This window comes from Pezoporus occidentalis, unplaced genomic scaffold, assembly GCF_034315485.1.
Source record: "Pezoporus occidentalis ecotype Australia unplaced genomic scaffold, CSIRO_AGI_Poc_V1 ctg51, whole genome shotgun sequence".
In the NCBI taxonomy this organism is placed as follows: domain Eukaryota; kingdom Metazoa; phylum Chordata; class Aves; order Psittaciformes; family Psittacidae; genus Pezoporus; species Pezoporus occidentalis.
In genome coordinates, this window is record NW_026915847.1 from 1,041,091 (window position 1) to 1,062,236 (window position 21,146).

Below are 21,146 nucleotides of genomic sequence, written 5' to 3' on the forward strand. Positions count from 1 at the left end.
TTTATCCTCTTGCACACTGTATGTATGCACTTATAAAAGAGGGGTGGATTAAGGGAAAAATATTTATATTTTTATTATAACTAAAAACATTATGGGGAAAAAAAGTTTCCTTTCTCACCCTTATTTTCATCATTACCAAGAAATGAATGAAAGCTAACATTAATTTCCATTTTCAGTTGCTGTAACACAGTAAAAATAGAAAAAACATGCTTCTTCCTGGAAACTCCCTCACATCACCTCATTTTAGTGAAAAATACACAGAGACATTAAACATCTAAACCTTTCTAATATTTTTATAAATAAGGTCATGCAACAAAGTATTCTTTATTTCTGGTACTTATCTCACATATGATGGCACTAATATAAATAATGGTACCTAACCAAGAAAATACTGTTCCAAAATTGATCATTAAATAAACAATAGTACATTAGTGGCATTAAACATTAGCCTCTTAGAACAATAACCACAACCACTGTAAAAAAAAATCCTTAAAAAATCCTGGAAGTCTGTATTCTCTAACTTCTGCATTCTTACTGCTTAAGACCTATCTCATTTCTATCTCAGCTCTAATTAATTTATTCATTCCTCAATACTTGAGTAGTCAAGCGTCTTTTAATACGTCAGATTAAAAGCATTGTACTGGGCATGAATGTTTCTAAAGATTTTTTTTCTTAATGTAAAATTAAGCACTCAATCTAAAAAGACCACTTTGAGATGTATGATTTTTATTTCCATAACCTGATGCTAAAAGATGTCCAAGATTATACTGGAAAATAAGGTATAAACTTCTGCTTTATTTCACTTTAACATCCTGTATACCATTCTTAAAGTCCTATTTCCAATAAAATTACCATGAGTACTTCAGTAAGAACATTAATAGTAGTAAAAGTAAGGAAGGGTTGCTTGTTGTATATTATTGCTTTCTCTAGTCCTGGCACTCTGGGCTATGTTAATGAATCTAGTGATAAATTTTTATAGCTATGATTATATCTACAGTAAAACAAAATTTATGCACTTTTTATTTGGTCTATAAAAATGCATAGAAGGAATGGATAATTACTTCATCTGGTTTACAGCTAAGGTCAGGAATTTAAGGATCATGTCTCTTACCACTGTGGCCCACCCTAACTGCATATACTGAGAACAGGGAAAGAAAAATCTGTTTCTATGACTGAGCACGAATGGACAGTTTGTTTTAGCCTGTCTGTAATATAATTGTGTGAAATAGGTGAAAATACAAAGATGGCTGAATTTCAAAGTGTCCTTTAAAACTTTAACAAGTTTAATTTGAAAAAGAGCCAAGAAAAGATTTCTAATGAATAACACCTTGGAATTATAATTTCATTTTTCATGAACTTTGTATAGCATGTTTGAAATGTATATTCCTGAACATATTTTACAGCACAAGTCAAAACTCAAATGTGAAATTTGCGCGATCAAGTGAATATACAAACAAAGACATAAGATACTTCATGTCTGTATACCCAACAGGCCTCTAGGTGTCTACATGTCTGATGTTTGTTTGTAAACACAGTACAGGAGCAGCAATGGTGGTTTATTCCATTTATCCATTTTTATCAATTTTAGTGCAGGCAGAAATATCAAAGAGAATTTCTTGTCCTTAATTATTGCCAACATAAACATTTCTATTACAACACATTTCTAAAAGCTGACCCTGAAATCAGTGGATACACAGTCCTGTCATGTGATATCCTATCAGAATAACATTTTGTAGCTGTCACATATTTCAGGTTTGATTCAGAAAGCAATAAAACTGGTAATGACACTCCCGCCACCAAAGTCACTTATTCTTCCTGAAATTTAAAAGAAGGCATTGCAGCTATGATTTGCATAGCTATACTTGATACAGCATCTATCTGTGTTCACAGTGAAACTCAGCTGACCCCCCAAAGAATGTAAATTACCTTTATAAATGTGTCATACGTATAGAAAGGTACCTCAGAGAACTTCTCGGACAAGTACCTTTTGTCTTACCTCAAACCTTGGAATCTCTTCTGTAGCATAACATTTTACAGTTCATAATCTGTATGTTTCAAAAGACAAAAATGAAGAGTGGGGGAAGAGTAAAGAAAGTAAATGGTCTCTTCTCCCAAGTAAGAAATGATAGGTCAAGGCAATGGCCTCAAGCTGTGCCAAGGGAGGTTTCCATTGGGTATTAGGAAAAGTTTCTTTACCAAGAGGGTGATCAGGCATAAGAAAAGGCTGCTTAGGGAAGTGGTGGAATCACAGTCCCTGAAAATGTTCAAAAAACATGTAGATGAGGCCCTCAGTGACATGGTTTAGTGGTGGACTTGGCAGTCCTAGGGCAATGGTTAGACTTAATGATATTAAAGGTTTTTTTTCAATATAAATGATTCTATGATTCCCCTGATTCAGGTGAAGATTGGAATATTGGCAAATCAGACAGAATTATGACCTTCTGGTCATTTAAGTATTCTGAAAAATAACAGATCACCAGTGCTCCTGGTGTATCCCTTTGTCAATGCTTTTGTTTCCTAGGAGAATGGCACTTGCTGGTTTATAGAACCTACACACCTCCAGTATGCCACTGACAAGCTTATGCGCGCTTTCTAAGTGCTTTCACAAGCACAAGACGAATGGAAGATACTACGTGCCTGGATTTTACTTACACTTGGGAAAAATTCTGCCTATGAAGGAAAAAGCAGCACTCTTTCTGACCAGGGTGAGCTTCTGTCTGGTGGTCTGAAGAGGGAAAGGACTTTTTTTTACTGATGGTTTATTTATGTTCATTTATTTTAAATGGCAGACATCTAAAGCTGTTCAGTTTTTGAAGAATGAAGTTAAGTCTCAGGAGAGATGGTTTAGAGGACAGAATGCCAGGAAGTCAATCAAAAGTTCACAATATAAGTGGTTTACCCTATAGGTCTGAGAATCTATTACAAAGCTTCCCAGTCTGTCATCTGATAATTATAATTGCTTGATACTATCCTGCATCATATGTATGTATATATATGTGTATATATAAAAAAAACTATCTCAAAGGCATGCTTCTTTCACACTACTGGCATTCACATGCATGCAGTATGAATACTCAGTACTATGAAATATTCCATTTAACTATATTATCGTTTTGTTCTTTTCTAGTATTTAATAAGGAAAAAATTACCATATAAACCATGCAAATGCCAAATACCAGCTTACACAAAGTCCATGTGTCATGAATTCTTGCCTGACAGACAATCTTTTCTCCAGCCAGTAAGCCTGCTGTAGTAGCCTCCACGTTTTCTATTATATTACCTTTAAATAAAATCCTAAATGATGCTATTCTTTCTGAGATTTTTTTTTTTTTGAAGGAATGGGGAAAGAGAGACATTCTAATTAAATGTACTCATTGTTGATGGCAACTCAACATTTTCATTTACAAAAATTCCACCAAAAAAGTTCAGGTGAAACATGATTCTTAATAATCAGAGACTCAAGAGCATTGTAGAGCTGATGGTTTAATATTAATCTTTGACTTGACACTGGTGGGGCATATTTTTTTCCCCTGAAACATATTTGATAAAGTAATAACAATCAAGCTGCTATAATAAACTAATAGGTGTAATGAAACTCTATTAGTACCCAGGGACTTCTGAAACTGGAAAGAGACAATAGATTAATTTGGGAATCATTCTTTCGTTAATTCATTATATTCCTCTTTTCATAATTCTCACATGCAATCATGATACAACACAAATGAAAGCAACAGATGAGAAAGAAGGTGGGATAATTTCGGAAATTATTCATCAATAGACGGAAGAGTTGTTGATCTTTCAGAAAACATCATAACATGACATTATTTCTCCTTCTTATGCCCTCCCTTTTTGTATTTGAATCCTTATCAACCTCCAGATGCTATCTGCTTCTGAGGATAGAGACTCACTTTCACTGGGAAGAGCTGCAAGAGAGATTACTGATCAGTACATCAACAGACCAGAATGGCTTTTAATGTGAACTTCAGTGATGGACTTCTGTCAGAGGGGCAAGAGCCTGAAAGTCTACAAAGAGGCATAACCATGTATTAGACTCACCAAAGTGACCTCAACTAACTCCATCCCAAAAGAAAGAAAGGGAGCAAGTCTCTGAAAGAGAGCAAACTGGTCCTAAAGGAAAAATATACACATATGAGGCAATGACAAAGTTAAGATTTGTGCATTTTAGCATGTGATTAGTTTTTTGTTATTAAAAAAACATGTTTGAGGAGGATGACTTTCTCTTACAGAAGCAGCATCTTTAGTGGACCCAGCAGGACCACCAACTCATATATGGTGGTTAAAATGGAATTTTTATCTAATTTGATCCAAACAGAGCTATAATACATTAAGGAACCAGAATGCTTCAGTCAATGCATACTCAGCAAACAGCTCCGAAGTCGGCAATAGGAAGTTCACCAGCCAGTGCTAAAATCCCCAGCTGGCTGGGTGTTACAGTACAGCATGCAGGAGCAGAAACCACAGATGAACCACTGTAAAGAGTGAATGCACATCTGACTAACAGCTCAATTAGATATTGCTCCTGAAGACACTAACAGATGTGGGACTGATTTGCAAGCCAGAACTTCACTGATAATGTACTGCCTCTGGCCAAGTGCTGATCTAAATGCTCTACCTGACCCCTGAAAGGCATCTTGGTTTTGCCCATGGCTATCAGGGAACAGTGAGGGCTGCCTGTTCCCTGTGGGGCTAGACTTGAGCCCAGAGGCTAAGGGTGGAGTTTGCCCCTATGATTAATCAAGCATAGCTTTGTCAGCAGGGCAGATCACTCTTGCTTGGCTGGGTGGGGAAGAACTCCCATCCACCAGTCTGGCCTGATGCAGAGTTTGATCCCTGACTTTGTGGGTTTCATTAGCAGACTGGGAGATAGCGATTCACGTAGCTCCACTTCTAAAAGTTCTGCATTTACCATTTGATGCATTGATCCTTTCATTTAATAGCTAGCCCTTAAGCCATAATAACTTACAGATATATGCATTTATTCTACAATGCTCTGAAAGGTCTTTTTAAATATTCATTCTATTCTGCTAAATAAGCAACCCTCTTTTCTAGGAGGCCTGTGATTTACACTCCTTTCATCTGTCACCATTATATACTGCTTTTGGGAAAGTCTGATCCTCTTGCCACTCCGAAATGTAACTTGAACCAGAACTTATTTTCCCTACTTCTGCTACTGACAAGCTTCAGGACTTTAGGCAAATCACTTGACCTTACTGCATCTCACTTTCCTCTCCATTAAAATGGGGATAGTGCCGAGTTTCATAAAATATGTCACTTTTACAAATTAAAATAAAACACTATAGATGAACTTACTGTAATTATCCTACGCTCAATGGAAATTTCATCCTTTAAGATGATGCCAATGACAAAGCTGTGAAACCAAAACTACTCCTGGCAACTAAAATCTTACATCAGCACCATCGCCCAGTGCCATCAGTAGGGCCATAAATAAGAGAAGGGACACATTTGTTCAGCTCACTTGACAGGATAATCATCAGTAGCTGGACTTCCAGGGCTGTTTTTTTTTTTAACAAATGAACATGGGATATAACCCAGGGCTAATTTACATAGGTGAAAAAAAGAAGATACGGGAGGTGTATAGCAAATTTTCTATTAAAAAGCAAGCTGGCAGCGCAATACAGTGTTCAGAGAAACAGTTTGAATAATGTCTGCTAAAGCTGGTTTAAAATGATGACCTGCCTATTTGACTACCTATTCTGAAGGCTGTGGGATAATTATTTCAAACTAGCATCAAATTTAATTGTATGGTAAACTAATGAGTAAAAGTCTTCTTGCTGCTGTTTAACAAGTATGAAGGAAATACACAATTTTTCATTTAAGGTAGTCAAATTACATAAGCAATAAGTACGCATTAGATACCATACTTATTACATCAAATCTGTGAACACTGTTAATGCATTAACATTTAAAAAGGTAGCCCATGGCAAGTCAATTTCACAGCAATTAAAACTGAAAAACTGGTAATTGACATTTGATAAGTATGTTAATTGATATCAAGCTTGCAATAGCTAGCATGTTAAGTGTCAATTAAATCCATGTGTTTTTACAATTAGAATTTATTAATAAAGAGTCTAATTATAAAATGTTGGTTATGTCAATTTATGTTAATTATACAACAACTAAATTTATAGTGGAAAAAATTCCTTCAGTCCTCAACAGCACTTCAAAACTTTTCCCAAGCTGTAGCATTTTGCATGCAACGCGTTGTCTGTTTTTTCCTGTTCTATTTGCAACAGGGGTGCTAGATTGACAGTAGTGTAGAAACACTTGTCCAATTACTATATTTAAAAAAAACAAAATGAGTGCTTCTAGCACACTTTTGATGATAACTACATATTCAAATCTCTTAATAAAATTTAGAACAATTTTTCTATGGTTTTGTGAAAGTAGTTATGAAAATATATTAAATGTGGTAAGTAAACCCAAGAAATTGATTTTCCTCGTTGTTCATGCACCGTTGCTTTTATTTACAGACCACTTATTCTGGACACTAATCATACAACTGTGCCTGGACTACACAGATCATAAGTATTTCCTTATGACTTTAAGTTGGAAAAATGCCTATGCAAGGCAACCAAGGCAAAATAGGGGACAATGGGCATAATTTCATGAGGCTGATGTTTACTCACAGAGACTGACTCAGAGTTCTAGATTTTGACTAGAACAGTTTGGATATTTACCCATTCCTGCCTGAGACAGGAAAATGACCAGTGTGAAGCTTGTCCCAGCTAAAAAGTAAGCAAGCTGGAAGCAAATATAAGATTTCACTCTTGTTTGTGCTTAACAAAAAAAAAAAACAAACAAGCCACAACCACAAAAAACAACAAACAAAACCAAACCTGTATTTGATGTCTATTCTCTTTGATAATACACCAAAAGAATGGAATATGACCCTAATATATACCACATTTTGCTGCAAAAATCAGCTCCCCATTTTCAGATCAGCATGCTGCCAACATACCAGAGTCCACTCCCTGAGTTCCCAGCTAAGCTTCTCTCAGATTACTTAAAGACCATCTGGGGACATCTGTTCTGCCACTCTTCTGGTTCCTACTATTGTTGGCACCAGACTTTTTAGGCTAGTATGCATTAATGGAAGCTGGAAAGTAGAGATGTTGTCACCGAGGGCTTGAAGACAGGGATGAAACTAGAGGTGCTGTAAATGACTGGACGTATCAGCCAGAACCATGAGCCACTGTGAGAAAAGCAGTCAGATAGGGGGAATTCATGTAGGAGAGAGTGTCAGGCACCACATGTAGGGCAAGACAAAGGGGAACATAAAAAAAAAAAAAAAAAGAAAAAAAAAGTTTAATACCGTTGAGGCACATAAAGGGAATTAAGACAATTGCAAGAAGGGGAAATAAGCTGGGTACAGGAAAAGGAGGAAAAAAAATTAAGACAACAGATTTCTACGCTATTTTGTCTCCATGTAAAAATTTGTTTGAACCTGTGAAAAGACAGAAGTTCAAATCAAAGTGAAAAAGACAGAAATATTTTTGAAATTATATCATAAATTGAAAATCTTAGTGACATGTATATTGGTCTGTATTAACGATAAAGTTAATTAAGTTCTATGAACATAATGTCCTATTAATTTTCACCATTTTTATGTTTTTAGCTTCCTGCCTGTTAACATGAAGTCTTTGCTGCTTTGGAATTTGAACAGTTGCTCTTTCACACATTGGAAGATCACCAACAACAATGGTCCTTTTACTTAACAAAGTTAAAATTCATTCTCTATTGGTCTTGCTTATTTGTTCTGAACATTGTTTCAATTGTCACTTCTGCTATTGCAACTTCCACAGCTTACTTTGCTTCTAATTTGACATTAATAGGGAAAAATTGATTTTATTTCCACTTATTTCCCAGGTTCTCACATGTTCATCTCCACCTGGGACAACACGCAATGCTGACTCCCTTCACTGTGAGTATGAAAATTAGGTTTACACTAAAGCAAGATTTTGTCAGGAAAGAATGCTTTGGCCTGACAATACCTGTAATTAAAGTCTTAGAGAGAGGAAAGCAGAGCTGAAAGTATTTAAAAATTAAATTCCTCTGAAATCTGAAGTTCAACACCTTTTGGTATCTTTAAATAAAAACTGATCTCATAAAGCACAGTAGCAGAAAAAAAGGCATACTTGAAAATTCACACACACTGGAGCATCATTCATGAAAGAGAGAGAAGATAGGATTTGGAGAAGGGGAGGTGAGAGTCGAGGGGAAGCAGTAAAAAACTGCTCTATAAGTGTACACAAGTAACAGTTTCCAGTAAACAGCTTATTTAAATAGCAGTTTATTAAAACTGCATGCCTTTGCCTTATGGTTGTTCTATAGCTGTGGAGGGAATGTACAGTTAGCAGAAATATTAGCAGTAGCCTTTCCTTAACATCATGACAGAACCCATACTTTCTCATTTTAGGAAAATAATTCCTCCAATGGCTTTATTTTATTTAGTTCTGCTCCTTTAACCTTGCAGAACAGTAAGTTTAGTGGCTCTCTTAAGCTTAGTTCCAAATCATTGTGCTGTTTTGTTCCTATCACACAGTATTTCCCTGTGTAAACACAGACACAGTACAACAGCTTCTGCCAGCTGTCTTGGCTCTGAGTGAGGTCTGGACAACCCAGGTCCCTCATCAAGGAGAGGAAATTTTATGTACCATATATATCAATTTACAGAAGACAAGGCAGCTTCAAGAAGGCTGAAGGAAATTTTAAATTCCTGTTAACATCCTTTATATGGCATCTCAAGTATTCTCAAAAATTCTGCCTCTGATATAAATATGCTTTAGATACTGAGATCCTCCACAGATCCAAAATTCCATCTTATATACTACAAGGCAAAACATAATAAATAAAAAAAATGTTACAGCTTTTAGCAGTGTGATTCCAGTGAAAAGCATGCAGACCTACAGTATTCAAGTTGTTATTTCAATTTAGTAATAATTTCATGTCACTTAGAATGGCCACTTTTAAAAGTTCATTTTTAATTCTACTGATTACAGTAGAGGTGATACCAACATAAATATTGATTTCTTAATCAGTACTTGAGAATCTCTGCCAATAGAAATGTATTTTTAACATAGACTGAAAGGTTATGTTCAGGCTTATTTATTTCTTAACTTGGACACATCTCTGTCCTCATATGTGTCACCTGAATCTTCAGGACTCTCTGAAGAACAGCTGAAGTACAGTCTTGTCATCCATTTTCCATTATTGCAGCTTCCTTCTCAGTAGCTTTGGTGTCAGAACCTGGATGATCAATGGTAAACCTGACATCATAACCTCCTCTGGCTGTGTTACTTACCTTTTTGCATCCTTATCTTTCCAAAGACTGCAGATAAACCATCTTTCTTGCTTACAGGACCTTTCAGCAACATTTCTCAGTTCTGGTAAGGGTTAAGAATCAACAAAAGCATACACTTCATAAAATCCTAGGATGGTTAGGATTAGAAGGACCTTAAAGTTCATCCAGTTCCAACCCCTTGCCATACACAGAGTCACCTTCCACTGAGACCAGGTTGCTCCAAGACATGTCCAGCCTGGCCCACTTTCAGGGATTAATGTAACATAAATTTTAAATAGAATTGGTTTCCTTCAAAATTTTCTTATTGTTCTTCCCAGATTTATTCTTTTTAATGACAGAAAACTAAAAATAGGTTTGTTTTGTTTTGTTTTTTTTTATATTTTTAAGTCTTTAGAATAATTTTCTTGACTTAAATAAAGTTGTTCAAAGTACCTAATACCTGCAATGTTATTAGTCCTAGCATTTAAAGAATTCAAATGAATCTTCAAAGCTCTCAGCTTAGGAGATTTGCAAAATTAACTTTGTAATTACAGTATGCAACAAAATACAGTGATGACAGGAATTTTCCAAGTGAATGGACTTAATTTCTAGCATTAAACATTATGTATCCTGTCTCAGACAATTTCGGCTTTCCTGAGGATGGATTCTGTAATAGCGACAGATTTCCCAGCTATTACTTCTAGACAGAAATGTCAGAAACTACTGAATAGACTGTATATTATCAACCTGCTCATTTCAATATCTACCTGGTTTTGAGAAGTTGATTCTGAAGGACAGACCCTGTTTACACAAACTGAAGTCTTGTTCTACTTAAAAGCCCTGTTTGAAGGCTGCCAGGGTCATCTCATCCCTCCAGTTTTAAATGGAAGAAAAAAAAACCAACCTCAAAAAACAACCAAAAAACCCTTTGAAAAACATAACTTTCTGTAACTAGGGAACTTGGTTTTGTAACACATCGAGGATGATGTGTAATGGCTTTTATCTCAGCACAATCTTATTTAGAGACTGATGATTAGCTTTGTTTGTTTTTTTGTTTGTTTGTTTTTAGACATGGCATTCTGACTGTAAAACGGGAAGTCACATTTAAATTTGTATAAGCAGCTGATATGAGCAAGAATATTCAATTGTCTTTCTATAGCTTTAGACTTATTTTTTTCTCCCTCCCCCCACCCCACATTTCAGGTAACTCCTTGAAACATACTTCTGTTACATTTCACAATCAAAATACAGAACTACCCTACAGGTCTGATGAAAAGTCCAGTGTTTACGTAAGACTCGGTGGAACACTGAGAAACCTAGTAAAAAGAAACCCCACACTGTATGCAGACAAGCAATGGAAGAGATTCTTTAGGGATTTCAAGAATTCTCATTATGTGTGGCATTTAGACTGAACTCATAATAGGTCAAAACTGAGTGTACTGGCTTTCTTGATAGCTTGCATGGGCTTAACCTTGTCCTTCACCACACAGACTAGGCCATATAGCCTGTCATACAAGGGAGGACACATGCAAATCCACATGGCTAGATGACTCTGAAAAGTGGCTGACATTTCTTGGTTTGGTTATATATCAAAACAAACACACTTGTTTAAGCTATTTGCATGCCCTTACACATAAGGATACCTACTGAATGGCGAGTGGGCCTAGAGGTTGTTTTCTGAAATAACGACATGTCACAGCATAAAACTGACCTTTCCTGTAACCAAATGAAACAGGTCATGGAGAAAATTAATATGTCTTTTTAGTTCTAAAACATTTGATTATTCCTTTTACTGATCAGTAGTAATCTACTCAATTCCCAAATCTAAATAACACAAGAAATCAAGTTGATGGACACCTAAATTTCATAGAGTACTGGACTTTTAAATAATAATCTCTGTGTAGATATCCTTTTTACTAGTCATTTCCATCTGCAGAATGTCACAATATACCACAGATATCCTACATCTGCAGGCACACATATAAAAATCATGTCATCTCCCATTCAAATCTTAGTTTTTTTCTCATAAAAACATACTGAAGGCAGACAGATTTGCATGAGTGGTTAAAAGGATAATTCTAAGGAAATAGTTTTAAATAAATGTACACATAATTTAATATCCAGAATCTGGAAGAAAGTTAGACAGACTGCATGGTCCCATATTGGAGAAGGCAACATCTGATTTTGCACCTTAAATAAATTATATCAAAGTATTAAAGTGATAGAATATTAACTGAAACCCTAAAAATCTGTACAAAACTTTATCAATATATAGGCATCATCTTAAAATAGTTCAATGGAATAAAAGCAGGGGAAATCAGCACAATTGGAGACATATTTTTCATGTTTCATTCTCACACTTTTGAAAGATGCTAGAGGTTTGGGAAGAAAATAGGAGAAGAATTTGATACAGAACACAAGGACCTGAAAACCATTCTATGCATGTTCCAATTACCTGGTTTGTTCCATTCATAGGCATTGTGCAGTTTAATATGCACCATTAGTATCTGTTTACTAAACTTCAGAGATGAAGGACCTCTAGATCTAAACATTCACACCTGTATATCTTAATTTCAGCACTCTGCTCAGGTTTTAGCTAGCAGGCACAATAACCGAAAGTCTCAAAACTAATTTACCAGCACCTTGGAAACCTTTTATCCTTCATACTCTACAATGAAAAGACTTTTTGTATTGTTATTCCACTTGAAGTCTTTCTTGAAACATCCGTCCCCTCAATCCTGATAAAATGTGTTTCTGAATTTATATATGAAATAATTACCTGAATATACTTCCGAGAAGCTTATTATACTTATTGCCATTTTTATTATATTGCCTAAGATAACTACTGGGAAAAAAAATAATTAAACCCCCAACCCCAAATATGCACTACAATGAATTTGTTTAATTAAAGATTTGTTTGTTTTTATTTCATAACAGTGGCATCTTGAGAAAGGTTGGAAATGAAGAAACTTAGTAATCAACTATGCTGTACCTAGTAGGTATAATCTCTACTGCAGCTTATTTTTCTTTTCTGTCTGCAAATTAGCCCCCTCCCACAAGGGAAATTGATTCTAATTTAACAGCACTAAAAGCCTCTTGATGCTTCTATCTGGACACCCTCCAGACTTTGAAGGAATTATGTCATATATATGGCTGTTTTCCAGCTTCTTCCTGCTTTTTAAATCTATGATATCCTAAAAAGAAAAAATTCTATTTCCTACAAGCTTTTGTAAACAGAGCACATAATTAATGATCACTTTTCTTTCATGCTAGTTTTGGAATTCTGCTGCTCTGTATGTAAGTCTACATTTGTCCTGGGTTTAGCAGTAGCAATCAATTTTTCTCCTTCTTGGTAGCTGGTGCAGTGCTGTGTTTTGACTTCAGCTTGGGAACAGTGCTGATAATACCGATGTTTTCAGCTCAGTAATGTTTACCCTGACCAAGGACTTTGTGAGGCTCATGCTCTGCCAGGGAGGAGGGGAAGCCAGGAGGAAGCAGAGACAGGACACCTGACCCAAACTGACCAAAGAGGTATTCCATACTGCAGCACATCATGCCCAGGATGTAACTGGGAGCTACCTGGAAGGGCTAGTAGACTGTGGGGCTGGAGGAGGTATGGGTCGGTGCTTGGTTGGGCTGGGGGGGGGATGACAAGTTATCGGTCTGCTGGTGGTGAGGTGTTGTATTCTCTTCCCTTGTTATTTCCTTTATCATTGTTATTATTGGTGGTAGCAGCAGTGATTTGTGCTATACCTTAGTTACTAAACTGTTCTTATCTCAACCCGTGGGAGTTGCATTCTTTTTGATTCTCCTCTCCGTCCCTTTGGGAGTAGGGAGAGGGAAAGAAGGGGGGAAGTGAGTGAACGAGTTGCCTGACTGGGTTTAAACCACGACAACATTCAAATTTGGGACATTTAAAGAAAAGAAAATACAAGTAATCTTGAAAAAAATATGATTTATTTTTGTGTGACATACAGGAAAATGAAGAAACAAAGCTCTCAGTACTTTATCCACTTAGAAAACAGAATTTAATTTGGGCACTGCCTTAGTAATCCCCATGATATTTTCAATACTTGTATTACAAAAAACAGAAAAGCAGGATCTGTAAATAGCTCAACCTTCTTTCAATATATTAAACCAAATAAAATAATAATAATAATAAAAAAAAATTAATTTCAACTGAAGCCTTTCATTGTCTGTCTAAGGTCATCAGCTTTTCCATTTCAAACTTACAGGTCCAGATAGCCATGGGAAGATCTGTGCTAGTTTGATGGGTTTTAATAACAGAACTCTTGATGTGCTGTTTTCTTTTCTCTGGCCTAGAAATGTAAATATTAAAATATTAATGTATGAAGTATTGTATTTTCTCCAAGAACTATCATAGTTCTTGAAGAACTATCATACTTTCATAAAGCACACCACTAAAGAAAGGTCTGGGGCTTTGTTTTGCCTTTTTACCACTCCTGTTGTTCAGAAGCTGTTTCTTAAGAATGTACAATATAATTTGCAGACTTAAAAGACATACAGGTCTGTTGACTAACTAGATATCATTTAGACACACAAGTTTTCTTCATAATGCTTGGTTTAGCCATTACCAGATATGTAAAAAAAACCCCAAACTAAACATTTTTATATATATATATATATATATATATATATAGCTTTGTAAAAGAAAAATCAAGCTAAGAAGAGAAAGCTCCAGGTAGTTGCTGGGAAAAAGGAACTACTTTTAAAATGCAGAGACCAGAATAGGAGATTTCACAGACCTGCTCTGGAGGCAAAACGGGTGAATAACCACAATAGCTGGCCAAAACGGGTTCAAACTTAAACAGGGGAAGTTTAGATTGGGTATAAGGAGGAAATTCTTTACTGTAAGGGTGGTGAGGCACTGGAATGGGTTGCCTGAGGAAGTTATGAGTTCTCCATCCCTGGCAGGGTTCAAGGCCAGGTTGGACAGAGCCTTGGGTGACATGGTTTAGTGTGAGGTGTCCCTGCCCATGGCAGGGGGGTTGGAACTTGATGATCTTAAGGTCCTTTCCAACCCTAACTATCCTATGATTCTATTCTATGAAAAGCAGTCAGAGCTTAAAAGGAAATGGCAGTGCTGTGAGCTAATCAGAGGGTGAAATATCTGTTGTTATCCAGATCAAAGTTAGTTTTCTAGATCTAGTACTTCCAAAAGATAAAACATACTTTAATGTCAACTCTCAGACTCTTTAATTTCCTTGAGGAAACTAGCAGGGACATGAAAACTGTGAATAAGTGAATACATTGACCCTACAGCTAGTTAAAACTGTAAAGCTATTTCTCTCCACCACCCAGGACTCTACAACTGCTTCATTTTCCCCACATATTTCCCATATTTCCACCCCCCCAACCCTCCCCCCATAATCAGGCTTACACTGAATTCCAATTTATTTCCAAATATTTTCTCTGCTTCTGCCATTACCCCCCTCTCCCATGTTTATCAAGTGCTTCTTCACTGATTTACCATTATAGTATGCATTACTATGTATTTATAGCTAATAACTCCTTGAATACATATCAGTCATGGAAAAGTAGAATAACAACCTCCAAAATCAACTAGGCTGCATATTAGATCAACATCACAAAAGAATTAGAAAGATAACTAGTTTCTGATGGCTGTCAATGACATGAAATACTTGTTACTGTAATGTGAGGAACTAAAATTTCAAGAAATAGTAATGCACACTCGTAAGGCAAATAGGATCCGATTAACTACAATTTAGCTCCTTTTCATGAACTAGAGTAACAGAATATTGTCTTGTTTTCTTTCTGACAGAACATTTCCACTTCCAGTATTCGCTTTTTTTCATAAACCTACTCACAAATCCATTTATATTTTCATGCCTTTAGTAGGTTCTGTCAAAATTCCTGTGTACCTAGAAACAAATGTAGCACATGTAAGTATTGTACTGTTCCATTTTTAAATGTGGAAGTCATTTAGAACCTTTCTTAGATAACTATGTTTTAAGATTAATTTAATAGTTTTCTAGGCACTAGTTTGACAATACATCATTTTGAAGGTTGTTCCCTTGGGATATTTTTTGTATGTATACCACATCTTGTATACAGTCAATGGCGATGAAAGGCTGACTTTTTAACATGCCCAAAAAAAGAAACAAAATGTATAGCATTTAGGTGTAGAGTTCTGCAGGATTCACAATGATTAAAAAGCAGAAAGCTAAAGCTTCATATCAAACACACATACACAACATATCAAATAACTGAAGGTGCTTTTTCTCCCATCCTTCAGTCTCAGACTTCCTCCTTACCCTGACTGAGGTTGGAACGTCTTCTGTCGAGCAGCTTGCTCTGCTTTGCAGAATCTCAGTTTACTGCTGATGCAGGCAATGACTTCTAGCAGGGTTACGAACTGCTCCCCACTGCGATCCCAGTCCTCCCACTGCAACGACCAGATCACTTCAAATCACTTGGAACACTTCCCAACTTGCAAAATGCACTGCATCAAATGACATGTTCTTATGAAGCGTCCTAAAACAGAGAACAAGTGCACAAATACAGGAGTCCTGCTTCCAGCCTGGATTGACATATTCAAAAACTAATTTCATTGTTTCTATAAGGAGCCTTGTCTACACAACCTGACACCAACAGGTGCTGCTGGTATTTAGTTACTGCTGTCGCAGTATAAGTCTTCACCGTGGGACTGGTACTGGAAATAATCTCGGTGCCCTCTTCAACTCTTTCAAGTGTAATGTTTTCTCACACATTTCTAAAAGTGGGGAGCAAGTATTACACTTATTGGCCTACAGAACCTCAAATCAAGTTTTTAATATTTTCCCCAAATCCTCTTCATCCTTTTCACACATCACGTCCCAGCATTCCAGTGTGTAACAATCTCTGCACAGTGTTTTTGCCTCCTTTATCACAAAGGAGTGGCTCATCATCCTCTCCAGGGGGATAAGCAATAGTGAGAGACCTTCTGGATGAAGAAGATGGTTTCCAAATGTTTTCTATCTGAGCTTGCACAGATTTCTGATGAAAGAGGCACCAGAGCTGGAGCTGCTTGGACAGCAAGAGAGCAGATGGCACCTGCACTCACAGTCCTCCTGTGCCAGAGTGGCATCTGTTTGTGGGTGAGAGTTTGCTGATGGAAAATCCAGAGGGGACAAACTTATCCTGCTGTGACTCTGAAAGATACTCAAAGAAATGCTACAGTTCTGAAATTGTAAAGATTCCCCCTTCTCAGCAAATAGTAGTTAAGACAACTGTTCCAACCACAGATACATTCATAGAGATATATGAGATTACCAATGGGAAACAAAAAAAATAAGGAAAATTCTAAATTTAAAGACAAATAAAAATCACACGCTCTGAAAAAAGTAAGTAGATATAAAAGGCATGCATACTGAGAACACAGTTCTAGCCCAGTTTGCTGTTGGACAGTGGAAAAACTCCATTACAATCTCTTAATTTTTATCCATATCAATATATGGAAAGGGACATATTACATGCCAGAAATTACTTTAAAGGTAAAGCACAGTTGCAAGTGGTAGCAAGTATATGATGACAAAAGCATGACAAAGATCAAGGCATGGCAACTTCTTCAAATAGCTGGGAGTATGGTCCCTACTCTGGTAAACCAGGCACAGCCATAACACTTTTAATGAACTGTCAGTAGAAAGTTTCCTACAGACAAGGAAGAGACAGTGCAGTAGCTCAAAGGACACCACTTGAAACAGTATGTAGATTGTTAATGAGAGATAAGTGCAAATTTTGCTAAAGATGCATATTTCAGCAAGGTAAAAGGAAACAAGTCATTCAGGGAAAGGCACTAATTCTTTCTTGTATTGCCCAGAAAGTACAGCAGGAATTTGACTTATTCCAAATTTGGGAACTAAAACTAACATATGACAGCTAGTACTTACACAATTTTGCTTGTTTGCAAATTTACTCCTAAACCCTGCATATTTTGGGTTAGTCCTGCTCTTCCTTGAAATTTTTTTCACATGTGCATTGTTTTTACAACTCCTTTTTCTTTCCCCTGCATATAATTTAGATTATTAGCAAGGTACTAACCTTAGAGGACTATGATTAAAGGGTAACTTCAGTTTGCTCCCAAATCTTGGACCTTTGATAATATTCCCAATTGTTGTTAAAGACAGGGATATTTACACAGGAAATATTAATGCACACTGAAGCAAATGTGCCTTTCTTTATAAGGGCATATTTATAAAGTTTTAAAAGCCTTACAGTATTTTTGTATATTTCACATTATTCATGTCAAAAATCACCAAAAGCACAAACAAAATCACATTTACTCTTGAAAACAAAAACACAGAATCAAAGAATGTGAATGAAAAAATTAACAGTAAGAAATGAATTCCAGTAATAGATTCCTAGATTCCTTTAAAGTACAAAAATCCACATCTGTAATGAAACTGATGCCATTAAAAACCTCTAAATACCAGAGGTCACCCATATAGTTAGCCTGGTATCTGCAAATCTCTGTGTGTAGCTGCTTAAACATCTTTCTGTATTTTACACATGTGGCTGGCAGAATTTTGCCCTCTCACTTTATTAGGTCTTCCAGGACTTTAATCTTACTGAAAAGCATTTTAGCAGCCTTTGTTGTTTGATCACACAGAAAATTGAGCTTCGTGGCAGAATTATATTCTCAGTGATGGAAATCAATATTTTCCGGATGGACAATTGAAAGGACTCACTCTGTTTTAAAACCAGTGCCTGTATCTTGTGCCACTTTTCCTTCTAGTTTTTATTTTTCCTCCCTCAAAAAGAAAAAAGAAAAAAAAACGGTGTTGGTGTTTATACCTTTGCATTTACTTCTAACATCAGAAACCTATAATTCTGACTGACAGAGAAAAATAAGTTTCAGCATTCAGAAGCCAACCCCAGGGCAATCTACAAAAAAACTCAGGCACAATTTCATATTGGGCATATGCCAAATCACACATATTGCATGCCCACTAATTGATTGTTACAGATAACCCCTAACAACCAGTGAAAAGAAGCAATGTGACAAACCCAGACACCGTCACAGCTCCAAAGAATTCTCTAGAGCAATAACAGCTTTAACAGATGCATGTCTGTCCTCATACTTTACAACTTGGCAAAAGAAAAACTGCTTTTCTCTCCTTGATTTTTGGGAGGAAAAATAGCCCCACCAAATAAACCCCAAGTAAAAAAAATCCTACTCAGTGGAAACAATCTCATTTGCACTGAGAAGTTCCTTCTTCTAAGAAAACAATTTAAGCAAAATCAGTTTGTTAATGATTTTTTTCCTAGAAATTGAATTTCCACTGATACTAAGAATACTTTTACTTCAAATTTCAGGCCAAATACTTTTGTCCAGGCTCATTCAACTCAAAAGGTTCATTTGTATAGAATCACAGAATCACAGAACAGTTTGGGTTGAAAGGGACCTTAAAGATCATCTTGTTCCAACCTCCTTACCAAGAACAACATTTACATTGGGTTTTTTCAGTCTCATTCAGGTACAGAAGTTATACCACATTGTTTTCTTCATTTAATTCATTTGAGATATCCTTAGGGTAGGAGTACAAATTACTTACATTTTTGGCAGTGATATCCAAAGAATTCTTATTTCTTGATAACATATGCCATCACTGCATACATCCCTTCCCATCTTTCTTTCTAATCACTTATTTCTTAATAGGCTCCTCTTGTGCCCTGTGGATTACATGATAAAAGACTTGGTTTACATTTATAGGCTTATTTTAGTTGTAATCTTGAAATAAAGAAGTAGGTATCTCTAAACACTGGTAACAGATAAGGTAGTCAACAATCTTATCTGCTCATGACATATTGAGGGACACCAACTGTGTCATAAATGTAAGGACTCCAAAATAGAAACATAAAACTTTTTACAAGATGATTTCTTAACACTTTCATATTTCAGCACTGCTTGTATAGTAGTCCAACTTTTAATCAAGATACCTAGAAAGAAGAATCAGCTCTCACAAGGAATGTATTATTTGACCACTGCTACTGCTGTCTGGGACTTGAAAGACATTTAACCTTCAACTAATGCCACTTACCTTGCAAGAGACATCTGCATAGCAGCTGATCTGTTAAATCACAGCTGTACCTGGAGAGCCAGAGCCATAAACCATTTGAAAAAAATAACTTCTCTGTGGATTGTATATTTTAAATATGACAAGGTTACTGTCCCAAAGCCAAAAAGAATCTCAGAGCTTTTATATGTGAAAATAAGTATTTAAAACTTTACAGAGAGTAAGAGAGATGGTGCTTTTACTTCCACTGTATATCTTCAAAGTAAACTTTTGCAGTCTCACAGTTCAAGTTTCCATTTTTCACAGCATTGTTGTCCTGTTCTGAAGTAACCAGGTGGACACCCACAGACATAGCCACCTTCTGTATTTGAACAACCATAACTGCATGGGGCTTGTGCAGGACCGCATTCATTGATATCTTGGCAACCTCCACTAAACTGCTCATGCTGAAATCCAGTTGGGCACATACATTTATACCTTTCCAAAGCACTGTGGCAAAATGTTCCTTTGGAATGTCACCAGGGGAGGAGGTGGTGCATACTGAAGAGACCCCACCATATAATAAACTGTCAGAAAGTGAAAAACAGTATGCCTTGTTTACTGATGGGTTCTGCCGTATTGTGGGAAAGCATCGGAGATGGAAGGCAGCTGTATGGAGTCGTTGACAATAAGTTGCAGAAACTGCTGAAGGAGAGGGTGAATCGAGTCAGTTTGCCGAGGTGAAAGCCATCCAGCTGGCCCTGGACATTGCTGAACGAGAAAAGTGGCCAGTACTTTACCTCTATACTGACTCACGGATGGTGGCAAATGCCCTGTGGGGGTGGTTGCAGCAATAGGAACAGAGCAACTGGCAACGCAGAGGTAAACCCTTCTGGGCTGCTGCACTGTGGAAAGATATCACTGCCCGGGTGCAGAACCTGGTGGTGAAGGTACACTGTACCCAAGAGTCAGGCCACTGAGGAGCACCAGAACAACCAACAAGTGGATAAAGCTGCTAAGATTGAAGTGGCTCAGATGGACTTAGATTTGCAACGTAAGAGTGAATTATTTGTGGCCCAGTGGACCCATGACACTTCAGGCCCATTAGGGCAGAGATACAATATATTAGATGGGCTCATGATCGAGGGGTGGACTTAACAATGGACACTACTGCCCAGGTTATTCATGACTGTGAAACATGTGCTTCAATTAAACAAGCCAAACGGTTAAAGCCTCTTTGGTATGGAGGACGATGGCTGAAGTACAAATATGGGGAGGCCTGGCAGATTGATTATATCACACTGCCGACATCCCGCCAAGGCAAGCGCCATGTGCTTACCATGGTGGAAGCAACCACCGGGTGGCTGGAAACACATGCTGTGCCCCATGCCACTGCCCGGAACACTATCCTGGGCCTTGAGAAACAGATTATGTGGCGACACGGCACCCCAGAGAGAATTGAGTCAGACAATGGGACTCATTTCCAGAATAACCTTATAGATATTTGGGCCAAAGAGCATGGTACTGAGTGGGTGTATCACACCCTCTTCCATGCACCAGCCTCAGGGAAAACCGAATGGTACAATGGGCTGTAAAAACTACACTAAGAGCAATGGGTGGGGGAACTTTCAAGCATTGGGATACACACTTACCAAAGGCCACCTGGTTGGTCAACACCAGAGGATCTGCCAACAGGGCTGGTCCAGCCCAGTCAGAACTTATACATACTGTAGAAGGAGATGAAGTTCCTGTGGTGCACATGAAGAATTTGCTGGGGAAGACAGTCTGGGTTATTCCTGCTTCAGGTA